The following is a 15,412-nucleotide window of genomic DNA, read 5'->3' on the forward strand; positions in this document are numbered from 1 at the left end:
GTCGCACTTTCAGTTGACACTCGGTTTTGCCCACATAGTAGAGCCCACAAGGGAAAACAATTACACAAACAACAAAGCGTGTTGTACAAGTTAGAGGCCATTTCATTTTTAATCTCTGCGTACCCTCTCTCGCGAAATGTAATAACCATCTCGTCCAGTTGTCTATCCCTGTTATCTGGGTCAGAGCACTACATTTGGCCACCGTGCTCGATCCTAGATTTAAAACCTACGTTGTATCTCTCTTTCCGGCAGACACAAGTCTGCAGAGGTTCAAAGACCAGCTGGTGAGAAAATTGTCAAGTCAAGCGGAATGTGACCCGTCAACAGCTCCTCCTTCACATTCTCCCGCAACTGGGGGTGCGAGGAAAAGGCTAAGAATTCCGAGCCCACCCGCTGGCAGTGATGCAGGGCAGTCTGGAGCGAGTGCTGACATCTGGTCCGGACTGAAGGACCTGCCAACGATTACTGACATGTTGTCTACTGTCACTGCACATGATTCTGTCACCATTGAAAGAATGGTGGAGGAATATATGAGTGACGGCATCCAAGTAGGCACGTCAGACAGTCCGTACTTGTACTGGCAGGAAAAATATGGGCCAGGTGTTTGTGTCGGCCACTTGGGTCGCTTAGCTTGGTCACACAGCTACCTCATTGCACCTCTTTTTTTCTTTGCATCATGTGGGGACTATTTTTTGAAGTGCCATCCTGTCTGACACTGCAGTGCCACTCCTAGATGGGCCAGGTGTTTGTGTCGGCCAGTTGGGTCGCTTAGCTTAGTCACACAGCGACCTCGGTGCAAATTTTAGGACTAAAAATAATATTGTGATGTGTGAGGTGTTCAGAATAGACTGGAAATGAGTGGAAATTATGGTTATTGAGGTTAATAATACTATGGGATCAAAATGACCCCCAAATTCTATGATTTAAGCTGTTTTTGAGGGTTTTTGTAAAAAAAACACCCGAATCCAAAACACACCCGAATCCGACAAAAAAATTTCGGTGAGGTTTTGCCAAAACGCGTCCGAATCCAAAACACGGCCGCGGAACCGAATCCAAAACCATAACACAAAACCCGAAAAATGTCCGGTGCACATCACTAGTGTTTATTGACATATTACAATGTTATTTTTAAAAGTTTTTAAAAGTGCTGCTGTATATGTGTTTGATTGTGATGTCTTTATGTGTATTAAGTGATGATTTTTTTTATTTCTTAAAAACAAACTAACACAACAATCCTGCAATGTTTAGTTGAGTGAGGAGCCTAAATGAAAGGTAAGTTTGTTGAAAATGTTCAACTTACAGTAGCATACACTCGCAATTGCCTCTGCAACCGAGAGCACGGACCATACTGTTAATGTGTACTAATAGCAATAAAGCTAATTTGTATTTATGAGCATCACAGCTGTCGACCAATCCACAGCAGGCAGACAGTCTAAATATTCGCACTTATGATTAATACGCCATTGGCACCATGCGAGCTACTGCATTTAGCAGACGTGAGCTGCGATAATCACATCCATGACGGATCGCCGCGTAGGCCGCACGGGCTCATATGTGTCCAACACCCATAAGCGTGTGGCCTACGCGAAGGTCTGCCAAAAGCTGTGGGCGAAGCTCCACAGCAGGCGGAGCATAGTACAATTAGAGCGGCAGTGGTCGGACCTCCACTGCAGACAGCCCCGTTTGCTGGCGGAGTTATGCCAGCAAATTCGTGTACGTAAGTATTGCATACTTTAGAATGTAAGCTCTCACAAGCAGGGCCCTCTTCCCTCATGTGCTTGTCCTTTTTCTTACTTTAATGATCTTCAACTGCATCAAATCCAGCAGTGTTCTGCCACCTGATACTTATTCCAGTGTCATCTGCTGATGTAGCTATGTGTATATACCCTGTACTTGTCCTATACTGTCATCAACTGTAAGTTGCTGTTTTCCTGTTTGATTATTTGTTTATGTACTATGTAATTGGGCGCTGCGGAACCCTTGTGGCGCCATATAAATAAAGGATAATAATAATAATAATAATAATACTGTAACATTTGTGTGTGCATGAGTGTGTTTTCATCTTAAAGTTTTGTAATATTTGCATCCATAAGTGTGTGTATGTTGTTTAGCCTGAAGATCTGGGAAATGTATGTTGTTATGCATAAATGTTTGGATGTATAGAGTATGTGTGTGGGTTATATGTTGAGTCAAGTACAAACATTAGCATACCAGTAATAATGTTATGTTTGTTTTATAGTTAATAAAGTTTGTTGATGTTATTTTATGGGTACAATTAAAAAAGGCTTCATGTTTAATATTGAGTAGGGATTGTTTATTTAAAAAAATGCTTTTTCTAACACATAAACTGTGTTCCTCTCTCCTTAGGAAGAACAGAAAGAAGAAGACAACCCCGACAGCAACCTCCTTCACCATCTCAACCTCCCTCGCCCCCTCAACCACCATCCCCCATTCAACCACCCTCTCCCCCTCAACCACCTGCCCCCAATCAACCACCCTCTCCCCCTCAACCACCCACCCCCATTAAACCACCCTCTCCCCATCAACCACCCTTCCCCATTCAACCACCCTCTCCCCCTCAACCACCCTCCCCCGTTCAACCTCCCTCACCCCCTCAACCACCATCCCCCATTCAACCACCCTCTCCCCTCAACCACCCACCCCGCAATCAACCACCCTCTCCCCCTCAACCACCCTCCCCCATTCAACCACCCTCTCCCCCTCAACCACCCTCCCCCATTCAACCACCCTCTCCCCCTCAACCACCTGCCCCCATTCAAACACCCTCTCCCCCTCAACCACCTGCCCCCATTCAAACACCCTCTCCCCCCTCAACCACCCACCCCCATTCAACCACCTTCTCCCCCTCAACCACCTGCCCCATTCAAACACCCTCTCCCCCTCAACCACCTGCCCCCATTCAACCACGCTCTCCCCCTCAACCACCCACCCCCATTCAAACACCCTCTCCCCTTCAACCACCCACCCTCATTCAACCACCCTCTCCCCCTCAACCACCTGCCCCCATTCAACCACCCTCTCCCCCTCAACCACCTGCCCCATTCAAACACCCTCTCCCCCTCAACCACCCACCCCCATTCAACCACCCTCTCCCCCTCAACCACCTGCCCCATTCAAACACCCTCTCCACCTCAACCACCTGCCCCATTCAACCACCCTCTCCCCCTCAACCACCTGCCCCCATTCAAACACCCTCTCCCCTTCAACCACCTACCCCCATTTAACCACCCTCTCCCCCTCAAACACCTGCCCCCATTCAACCACCCTCTCCCCCTCAACCACCCACCCCCATTCAAACACCCTATCCCCCTCAACCACCTGCCCACATTTTACCACCCTCTTACCCTCAATCACCTGTCCCCATTCAAACACCCTCTCCCCTCAACCACCCACCCCCATTCAACCACCCTCTCCCCATCAACCACCTGCCCCCATTCAACCACCCTCTCCCCCTCAACCACCTGCCAGTGTGGAAGAAGAGGAGGAAGAGTATGAGCCAATGGAGGAGTGTATGTTTATTTATTTTTTACATTTGATTAGCCTTTAAACAGATACTTCAACATGTGTCTTCAACCTTTGGATATCCAGCTGTTGTAGAACTACACATCCCAGCATGCCCTGCTCCAATTTTTGCATGGTCACATTGAAGGAGATGCTGGGCTGTGTAGTTGCAGGACAACTGGATAGTCAAAGGTTCACCATGCCTGACCTAGACAGTGGAGTACTGAAGTGTGTTTTGTTATTTATTCCTATACTAGGTGATTAATCGTGCCCTGCGGGGGCTCTTCACACCGTTGTAAGAGGCTACGCCCCCGTAACCCCTATATAAAGGTGAAGGGATAGAACAGTAGTTGTAAAATGTAGTGTGGTGGAATGTGGCTTTTGGTGTTGGTAAAATGTTATATGGCAAAATGGAATGTGATGGTGAATGGTGTGTAGGGGGTTGTGAGTGTGTGAAGAGTGTATGCAGGGTACGATGTAGAGAATTAGGATGGAAATGAAATGTAAATGAAAAAGCTTTGGTTAGGTAAAGTATGTTTTGGAGATTGTGTTTGGGGATGTACTGGCTTATCAGCAGTAAATGTGCCTTGCAAGCCTTGGCTTTGTTTGGCTCGCCATCTTGCCTGGCGCTCTTTGTTTTTGCATTGTTTCCATAATCCGGGATCCTCATCCAAATCCATAGCAATCTAATGTTGTGTACATAAAAAGGGTTACTGGTGCTAGTTATTTGTGTTGAGGAAGTTTTCGGAAGGAGAGGCAAATGTATGGAAATTGTATTTATGTAATTGGCAGAGATTAGGGAAGTATGAGGGTGAGTGTACATGATGTCTGCTAGGGGTGAGGGTTGTTTGTGTGGGTTGTAGGTGTTGTGTTTGGTTGATGTATGTGGTGGGGTGGTCGGGAGTATGGTGTAGGGTGTCAGCCGGTGCCATAAGTGGTGGAGGTCCATATGCTGTGTGTGTCGGTGGATGGGGTAGCTTATGTAGGTGGGTGTTGTGTGCAGGGGAGTGTGGGGGAGTGGGAAAGCTGAATGGGTGAGGTAGTGTTGAAGTGCAGGGTGGGGTTAGGTGGTGATGGTTGTGGGGAAGGTGGGTGTGGGGTAAGAAATTGTTTGGGTGGTGGATGTACTTGTGAGTGTGGTGTGGTGGGGTGGGTGTTGTACAGGTGGGTGTATTGTTATTGAAGGTAGCACGAGCAGATATTGTTTCATTTGATTGTGAAAGGTTCTGGTTGCAGTGAGGTGGTGTGTGGGGGTGTTGTTGTGACCGTGTGATCTAGCGTGTTCCTGTTATTGGGGAGGGGTGTTGTTAAAGGTGTGTGTGGTGAATGGGTGTGTGTAAATGGTTTGTGTGGATGGGGGTGTTGCGTCATAGGTTAGTCACATGCTGTGAGTGGGTAAGGGTTTGTTGGGGGGGGCATGTAAATGGGGGTGGAGGAAGTGCTCTGTGCCGTGTGAAGTAGGAAGGGGTGTTGGAGAGGTGTGGGCGGAGGGGTTTTAGTGTCCAAAAGAGGTTGTTTTTAGTTAGTGGTGTGTGAGGCTAGGTTTGTGTGGCTTATGGTTAGGGGTAGAGGAAGTATGTGATAGGTGGTGTTGGGGTTTTGTGTGGATTGTGGAGGGTGGTGAAGGTAGTGTGGTTGGTGGAGTGTTGGTTGTAAAGGGAAAGTGGTGTGTGCAGTGGGTTCCCGATATGGAGTGGGTGGTGGATGCGTGGTTGTGTGAGGATGGGTGGGGTTTGCTGTATATGCAGGTTGCTAGAGGGGTGAGATGGTGGAGGGGGCACGAACTGAAATTTTTTTTGAGACTTTATGGTGTGGGGGTAGTGCACTTCAAGTGGGCGAGGGCTTAGGGCTGGCCTAGGAGGTAGGAGATGTTGACCTTGGGGGTTTTGTGGTGGTGTGGGGGATGGGTGAGGGTGTGTGAAGGTGCTATGGTCAGTGGACGTACACAGGGATAGTGTTGTTGAAGGGTGGAGTGTAGTTGGGGTGTGGATTGTGTAGGTTAGGGGTGGGGAGTGTTGCAGGGGGATGGGAAAGGATGTGTATAGGGGCGGTAGTAGGTGGGGGGTGGGATATGTGTATAAGTGTTGTGTTAGGTATGGGGTTTGTTTATTTTGTGAATTGCATTGTGAGGTGTTGTGGGTGGTGGGTAGGCATTTGCATTGTGGTTGTGGGGCAACTGGGAGTAGTGTGTTTGTTGCATGTGAAATGGCGTATATCTTGTGAGGTGGAGTGGTGGGTCCATCTGGGTGTGTGTGTGTGTTGTAGGTAGTGAGTGTTTTTGGTGTGGACTGCTGTTTACGGCGGTGTGTGTGGTTGATAAGTGTTTGTGAAAAGGTGCTGTGCATGCTAGGTGTGTTGTAGAGGTAATGTAGAAAAAGGGGAAGGTACACGTTGTGATTGGTAGAGGGTTAGGTCTGGTCCGTATGTAAATGGTGGCAAGGGGAGAGAGAGAGTGTGTGTGTGAGGGAAAGAGGGTTGTGGGTCATGTGATTTTAGAGGGTGGGGAGGTTATGGCATAGGGGGTGTGTAGGGTATTTTTTGGTGGGTAGTGGGGGATTGTTGTTGGTATACGTGAGGGTTGGAGGATGTATGTGTTAAGTATTGTTAGGTTGTGTGTTGTATTGTGGAGGCTGATGAAGGTGCTGTGGTTGTGGGTGGGCTAGTTGTGAGGGGAAAGTGTTGGTATGGGGGGGCTTTGTAGTGGTATAGTTAGTGTTGGGGAGTGGGGTAGGTGGAGTGTGATGGTTTTGTTGATGTATAGGGATAGGTGGAGCGGTGGTGTATTGGAATAAGCTGTGTGTCAAGTATGGGGTGAGCGTTTTTGTTGGATGTTAATGTGAGAGTTTGTGGGTGTTAGCCATGCATGTGTTGTGTGACTGTGGGGCAACAGTGTACATGGTGTGTTGTTTGAAGTCAGCACATTATTAATTAAACAGAATGACCACGGCTGTACAGCGATCTAAATGCGAGGGACACGCCCCCCACTGATTGGACACCTGCTGACCTTCATCCTGATAAAAAGCTGCAGGAGCCCACTACGCTACAGGAAGTGACCAAGTCCGGCGAACGGGCGAAACGCGTCTTCCGACCCCGGGCTGTCCGGGACCACCCACTCCAACCTCCTGCCTGCGCCGCAGCTCGATCCAGGACAGCGGCTTCTCAGCAACCCTCGAACCGGAGAAACGTCCGCTGTATAGCATCTGACGTTCGGACGAACATGACCGGCTCACAGCACAGAGACTCTCCAGTATCTTCCACCAGAGAACCTTTTTCACTGCGAGGCATCCCACGATCATCCCCTATACATTCACGGGTAATATCTGCACTGATTACCTGTGCATACATGTAACCATTCCACGCTTTAATTAAAACCATCACGGACCTACCGTTTAAGGCTGCAGTTGGTTACTACCCTAAGGGTATTATATCACTGACACCTATGATCATTATTAGGACTGTGTGTGAATAGTACTTTAGTATCCAGTCACCATAACTTGTTTTGATCACAGTATCATCACCTTATGACCGCAGTTCCCTATTGGAAGAGGATATTTGTGACTTTGTGATACGTTGCTGAGTGTATATATATATACATGTACTTTATGACCAGTATACTTATTCTGGCCATAGTATTGTTTTGCTTTTTCCGCCTATACGGTGGGGGTATATATGTACAGCTCCCCTTACAGTTGCCATCTTGTATTAGGAGATAAGAACCATTATTATTATACACTATATATATTTAACTAATTTTGTACATACTGCTCCCCTTACAGTTGCTATCTTTCATTAGGAGATAAGAACCACTATTATTATATTATATATATATCTAACTAATTTGGTACATATCTTTCATAGACCATCATTGGATATCCATATCTTATTCAATGCATTGTGCATAAATGTTTATTCATTTGCAAAAAACCCGTACCTTTGGAAGCTTATGAGGTTCTCAATCCTCTTCTTATTTACTATTACTTGGTATTTGTACCTGATATCTTCATTATTACCTGATACCTACAGCTAATTATCACTCTGTATACAGATCGCAGTTCCTCATCAGGAGAGGATTATTGATAAAAAAAAAAAAATTCACGCTGCTCAACGGAGTGTATGCCTATGTATGTACTCCACACGGAGTGTATGCTCATATATGTACTCTATGATCAGTGCATATTGTACCCAGATTTCAATTTATCTCTAAAATTGAATGTTCCCCTGTATCGAATCCCATAACCTACTTGTCATACTTTACTATCTTTCGGGACTCTCACCATTGATTCAGGGTTCTCCCTGTCTAACGATGGCAGCAGATCCCCCTTCATAGCTCTCCTCCCAGGGCCCCTTACCATCTCCCATTTCCCAAAAATTTTCGTGAACTCTCATCAGTGATTCTAGAGCACAAGGTTATCGGCACATATATATTTTTTCTACTATCATACCACACTGGAAACGCCCGAACCCAACCGATCTTGGAAGATAATCAGTGTCGGGCTGAGTCAGTACTCAAATAGGAGACTTTTGAGGAATACTCGGTGTAGTAGAAACTTTCGGGTATTCATGCTCTATGTCTAACGCTGACAGCAGATTAATCTTTCCTATCATATTCTCTTCTTTTCCTCTCCGCCTACACAATTAGTATGCCCTACTAACTAACAATTGAAGCAATTGTAACCAGTGTAGAGCTCATATCATATATCTCTCCTTTTCAGGCAGGCCTTGGAGTTAAATTTGTGGACTTATTGTTTGATTGTAAACTTGATTCAACCCAGACGCTCACAATTACATTCCAATATTTATTGGCACCATTGACTTATTATTTTCATGTGTGTTGTTTTTCTTTAACATGTGTCCAACTACTTGATGTTTTATTTTATGATACGAATAAAAATTCAAGATTTTTAACTATCTGATTCTTAATACTATAAATCATTCAAGAGTGCACCCACAAAAGAGTCTTCTTTTCTCCCTTGTTGCCAATCTAGTGAGTATACAATGTATGTCATAGATTCACTGCTTATTCAATATCATAATAAATAACATATTCAACCTTTCTTTTTTTACTAAAAACAAAATTACATGTAAAAATGTTTTGGCTATTGTGCAAATAGGACAATATATATATATTAAACAGATATGCACAGTATGTTGCCTTAATTGCTGACTGTCATTGGACAATTAGGTTGACAAACTCTTCATTTTGCAGTGTTTGATCACTTAATTGTTCAATCAAAAAAAAACATTGTGCGATTATTTGCAAGCTGGCGAATGCAACGCACATCTACAAAAAACTCCATGTTGCTAGTGATGCAAATTGCAGCCTTGCGAACGCATCGCTCCCGTGCAAAGCAGAATAGTATACACCTCTTTTGTGCACTGCTACACATTTGTGTGCACTCATGCATGGTGGGTGTGAATTTGAACTCTTGCGTTGCGTTCGAAAGCCTGCAAACGCTGCATGCGTGTGCATTGAACACTGATCAGGTCTGAATTACCCCCATTGTGCAAAGGGAACATCTACTGTACCTGGTGTAAATACTGGAGACCCAACCTGAGGTACACCTGGGGGTATATTTACTAAGCTCACGATTTTGACCGATTTGGTGTTTTTTCATCAAAGTGTCATCTCAGGAATTTACTAAACTCAAATCTCGGCAGTGATGAGGGCATTTGTATTTTTTGGGAAGTCAAAGAAAAAAAATACGAATGAATACACCATCGGTCAAATACGCCTGTTATTTTATACAACTCGGTAAAATTCGTATTCACAATCACTGCCGGCAATAGCCAAACACTGCCGTGAAAAAATACAAATCGTAAAAAAAAAGCAGTTTTCAAATAGACCTGCTTTTTTTTACCGTGTTCTGATAGGCATGCACGGATCCGTGAGATCTGTGCATGTTTATCAGTGGGAAGGGCTGGGAAAGAGTTATTAATCTGGGAAAAAAATTGCTTGGGGTTCCCCCTCCTAAGCATAACCAGCCTCGGGCTCTTTGAGCCGGTCCTGGTTGTAAAAATACAGGGAAAATATTGACAGGGGTTCCCCCATATTTTAACAACCAGCACCGAGCTCTGCGCCTGGTCCTGCTGCAAAAAATACGGGGGACAAAAGTCGTAGGGGTCGCCCGTATTTTTAACACCAGCACCGGGCTCCACTAGTCAGAGATAATGCCACAGCCGGGGGACACTTTTATATTGGTCCCTGCGGCCCTGGCATTAAATCACCAACTAGTCACCCCTGGCCGAGGTACCCTGGAGGAGTGGGGACCCCTTAAATCAAGGGGTCCCCCCCTCCAGCCACCCAAGGGCCAGGGGTGAAGCCCGAGGCTGTCCCCCCCATCCAAGGGCGGCGGATGGGGGGGCTGATAGCCTTTTGTGTCAAAAATAGAATATTGTTTTTTGTAGCAGAACTACAAGTCCCAGCAAGCCTCCCCCACAAGCAGGTACTTGGAGCATGCGGGGGGAAAGGGCCCGCTGGTACCTGTAGTTCTACTACAAAAAAATACCCATTCAAAAACACAACACACACACCGTGATAGTAAAATTTTATTAAACATACATGCACACTTACATACATACATACATACTTACCTATGTTGACACGAAGAAGTCGGTCCCCTTGTCCAGTAGAATCCCGGGGTACCTGTAAATAAAATTATACTTACAAAAAATCTGGGGTAGATCAGTCCTCTTCTTAACAGTTTTAATCCACGTACTTGGAAAAAACAATAAACCGCAAAACCCGGACTACGCACTGAAAGGGGATCCATGTTTACAGATGTATCCCCTTTCCCCGACCTGCGGGACCCCGTGACTGCTGTCAAAGAGGGTCCCTTCAGCCAATCAGGGAGCGCCACGTCATGGCACTCTTCTGATTGGCTGTGCGCTCCTGAACTGTCAGTCTTGCTGCGCACTGTAGATACAATGTAGCGCAGAGGCGCTACATTATATCCAATGGTGGGAACTTTGCGGTCTGCGGTAGACTGCGAGGTTAAGTGGGGTCACTCTTGTGGTTGGCCCCACTTAACCTCATGGTCTACCGCAGACCGCAAAGTCTCCCGACCGCCGGTCACATGAATACCACCCGTGCGTAGCATAGCCATCCACAGCTACCCAGCCGGCCAGTGCAGCCTTCACGGAGATGAACCTTTGGTGAGGTGGTAGGTGTCACATAACGCAGTGAAGGAGGCACCGAGCAATACAGGCACACTCACACAGTTGCAGCTGCCATGCATGCAGGGTGTATGCCCATGCTGCTGCACACATAGGTGGGAGGACAGCTCATACATTGCAGTACGTGCACAGAGACTGACATGCGGCAAAGTGAGGGGCCGAGCTAGTGAAGCCTTCTACTGCACCGGCACGTAACTTCTGTCACGCTGCACAAAGGATCCGCTGATCACACAGGGAGCGCAGTGAGTTATTCCTTCCCCCATTACCCTGCAGCATCTTGGCGTATAGAATAGAGCCCGGGTATCGCAGGGTCTCTCCTGGAGCAGCTAATAACCCAGCTCCCAGCAGCAGAGATCTCAACCCATCGCCTAGCAACCGGCGGCCAGTGCGGTGGTTGTAACCTGTTTAAGCGGCCGGAGATGTGATCAGTCAGGCAGCGGTGGCGGCGCAAGGAGACAGAAGCCTGTGTCTGTGGCTCCCAACATGCAGGGGTGGGGAGAAGAGAAGGGGAGGGATCTGCCGCTGCCTCCACGGCCGCAGCACTCTCCATGGTGACTAGCAGGGCTGTGCTGGCCTAACGCTGCCGCGATCGGAGCTAAGCTGTTTCTGGGGTCCTGCTCATCCTTAATAAACTCACCTTTATGCAGCTGCCTCTCCCCCTGATTACCCCTCATTGTCTCTCCTCTCCATCACCCCAAAACTGCTTGAGCTGATTTATCTGCACCTTCCCTATCACCTCTATTTCCTCTTTGCGTCTTTCACCCACATCAGTGTAATCTTATTACTCTCTATACTGAAACTGCCCTCACTATGGGGTCTACTTACTAAGCCTTGGAGAGAGATAAAGTACCAGCCAATCAGCTCCTAACTGCCATTTTTTAAACACTGGTGCATATTAATCATCACTTACTTTCTAGTTCTACACATGTAGATAAAAATGAACATTTGCAGCTGGCCGGTGTTTGCAAAGCTTTTCACACAGAGGCTCTCATTCCTAATTGATCGCTCGCTAGCTACTTTTTGCACTGCTGCGGTCAGATAGTCGCCGCCTACAGGGGAGTGTATTTTAGCTGTGCAAGAGTGCGAACGCGTGTGCAGCCGAACGGAGCAAACAGCTTTTGTGCAGATTCTGAGTAGCTCTGAACTTACTCAGCCGCTGCGATCACTTCAGCCTGTTCGGGACCGGAATTGACGTCAGACACCCCACTGCGAATGCCTGGACACGCCTGCGTTTTTCCAAACACTCCCAGAAAATTGTTAGTTAACACCCATAAACGCCCTCTTCCTGTCACTCTCCTTGCGAATGCCCGTACGAAAAGATTCTTCGTACAATCCATCATTGGGCAGCGATCTGCTTTGTACCCGTGCGACGTGCATACGCATGTGCAGTTGTAACCTGATCGCTGCGCTGTGAAAAATGGCAGCATGCAATCAAGTCGGATTGACCCCCCCGAGTACGCAGACTTGCACGGGGTGGTTCTTTACTCTATCTGATAGCAAACCTCAGCAAATTAACAGAGGAGCGATCAGCCCCAGTCTGTTAGCCCCTCACCGTTTAGATTGTAAGCTTGCAAGAGCAGGGACTTCTTTCCTCATGTGCCTTTTATTTTCCACTTGTAGCACGGGTCGCAGCCGGGAGCCTGACACGGCTGCGACCCGTGCTACAGCCCCCTTCTCCACTAGCTCCACCAACCCGGCATATTGCATATTGCCAGGTTGGTGACGCGGCAGGGGCGGCGCTGGGAAATCACATGATCTCCCAACGCCGCCCTTCCATGCACTGTGAACGGGAGCCATGTCGCCTTGACACGGCTTCCATTTATACTACACAAATTACCGGGTTGAACACGTGTTCAACCCAGCTAGCTACCTGGGTAGGATTCCGGAACCCGGATCACTTAATCCGGGAATTTGCAGGGGGATCCTTTTCCACTAGGAAAAAACACGGGTAAATGCGCTGTAGGGTGCTGTGGTAGTGTCCTGTGACTGTGTATCGTTCATCATCATTCCAGTCTGGGGGGTGACAATTCCACAGTGCCTTTGTGCTTCTCAGTAATAGTAGTACAGTGTCTTGTGCTGCATCTTTGCCATCTTGCTGCTGTAGGGTGCTGTGTTAGTGTAAGAGAGAGGCAGTGTGGTGTAGTGCCTGCTGCCGTGCAGGTGTAGATACACCACTTACCAGGCGCCGCACTCTCTCACCTTTCGGTACAGGTATACTCTAGGAAGTAGGACCATGCGAGTTGGAGAAGTATCACCAGGATACTGTGCGCATATCATACAGCCTGATACGTGTACTGAACAGATGAGAGAGTTTGGGATAGGATATTTCACCTGGAAGGTTTGTAATATGGTGATGTCATATTCTGTCCCATATGTCCTCCCCGATGATGCATATTTCATATGTGGGAGGAAGGCGTATAAGTGGCTTGCCCCAAACTCAGAGGGATTGTGTTACATTGGAAGAGTGTTGCCGGAAGTAATGACCATAACCCATAATAAGATGAAAGATGTTCACCGCAAAGTTCAAGCTCCTTACACTCACACTCACTATGAGTACATCGTTAAGAGACACCTTATAGATAGGACAGAGCACGCAGTCTCTGATTTGATCCACGAATCCACCGGGATTCAATTCCTACTTGCCTTAGATATCACCCGTACCGCCAGAGGAATTATAAATTATAGGTATATCCATGCGCTAGCAAATCTAATAGATAATATCACCGAGATCTATGATGACACCTTCAGGTATACTGGGAGGGAGTTGCAAGCTTACAAAACGGAACTGATCCAGCACAGGATGGTCCTCAGTTATATCACAGCGGTGACAGGCGGGTATTGTGTCACCTTGTCAACTCAGTATGGTGTGAAGTGTTGCACGTACATCACAAACAGCACTGATGACCCAACCGAGGTCATAGATCAAAAGATGGACGATATCCTGCAATTGAAGTGGGAGTTCCGGAGGAGACACAACCTTACCCTTACTGCTGTGAGTAATGAACTGACCGGCTGGGTCTCATGGTTGAACCCACGCAATTGGTTCTCAGGTTTAGGAGAATGGGCTGAAAATGTTATCGTGAGTGTAGGAAAGTTTCTCCTTTGTATCCTGGGAGTTGTCATAATGATTGGTTTGATATTTAGGTGTGTTCGAATTTTAACGCGGCGCAAGCGCAGTACCAAAGTGATGAGTTTGAGGAGCGGGGGATTTGTTACAGCAACTTACAGACCCTTAATACGGGATGAGAAGGATTTAATGTATACTTCGCAATACCTCGAAGCTTATCTAGAACATATACGGCACTATGATACATGCCCCTCAGACATGGATTTCATACATACATGCTTTTACTATCCCACTAGGTCCTACATTTCCTGTCTACAGCTCTCATCCTACCATCCAACCATCTGTAGATATTGTATTGTATATTTTTCTGTTTAATGTTTAGATAGTGGCAGTTATTGTTGACTGCCAAAGGGTGGACTGTCAAAGTCGAAAAATATCGTAATGCATATGCCTTGTACTAACCCCATGCACATACCCGCTGCTCGTGCACTAAGTCCGCCGTGCGTGCACCAGGGACGTGCGGTGAGCTAAAAGGCTAAGGAGGCACTAGCTAGCACCAGAGCCAGATTTACACACAAAATATGAGCCAAAGGGTACATCTGGGTATTATACACAGGTGCAGCAGTATAAACTCCTGGAAATTTAGTGAGTTTTGATCAGAGATGTGTGGGAAAGATAAGCAGGTGAGGCACTGCCTCACCTGTTATAGACCTTTTACTTCAGAGTTTTGGGTATAAAAATGATTAGAATAATACAAAGAAGATATTTCAAAAATATTCTTTGTATTTTTCATATACTTTATACAGTCAAAACTCTAGCACAAACGTAAATATGACAGGAAAGGCTCTGCCTCACCTGCCTCACCCCACCGCACGTAACTGGCGTGCACATATCCGCAATTTGCGTAAGATCGCTCCGGCGATAATGCGCGTGATATTTACGGCGGAGTTTGTGAGCGTGTAGAGGGTTATTAGAACATTACATATTTAACCCAAATAGTGTACATTTTAGATATAACTCCCCTACACCACATCAGTGAGTATAAATAGTTTAAACCGTTCTTGGACTAAGAGATTCACCTTTGCATGATAGGAAGGGTCAGATAAAGGTTGGAAGGTGATGTCTAGTATCCAGCTGTAGGGTATTTTGAGGGTAACATTCCAGTGTTGGTCAGAGAAAGATCGCATGCTCCTGCGTATAGTTATGTGCAAAAGTAAAATATAGATATTAACTGTATTTACTGTATATTATGTATGCGGCGGGAATCCAGAGGATACCACCCACAAGAGCAGTTGGGGAAAGACATCGCCCATCTATTCAAATCCACCTATGACCTCTTCTGTAATGTAGAGACACATCCCTGTGTCCAATGGACATTGAGATTACAGTGATCATTGTATTGTGTATGCATGTTGTGTATAAAAAGCCCATTGTTGCCTGGCCGGTCAGAAGACTCTGAACGCTTTCTATCTGACTAGCGGAGGACCGGACGGGTTGCGCTTGCGAACATTCTCACGTATGTACATTCTATGTAGCCATTATTCTGTTTAGATTTATCTTGTTAGCCTGTAGTGTATGATTTGTACTATTTTACCTTTTGGAATAATCCACTGTGGCCTTAGAACCCTGTGGTTGCAACTACAAATCAGT

At 46.5% G+C, this 15,412-nt stretch overlaps 1 pseudogene; it reads left to right on the top strand.

Annotated features, from left to right (window-relative positions):
• Positions 1-7,950: 7,950 nt before the first annotated feature.
• Positions 7,951-8,069, top strand: LOC134947213 (5S ribosomal RNA; annotated as a pseudogene).
• The last annotated feature ends 7,343 nt before the right edge of the window (positions 8,070-15,412 follow it).

The sequence above is a fragment of the Pseudophryne corroboree genome, chromosome 7, assembly GCF_028390025.1.
Source record: "Pseudophryne corroboree isolate aPseCor3 chromosome 7, aPseCor3.hap2, whole genome shotgun sequence".
NCBI classification, from domain to species: Eukaryota; Metazoa; Chordata; class Amphibia; order Anura; family Myobatrachidae; genus Pseudophryne; species Pseudophryne corroboree.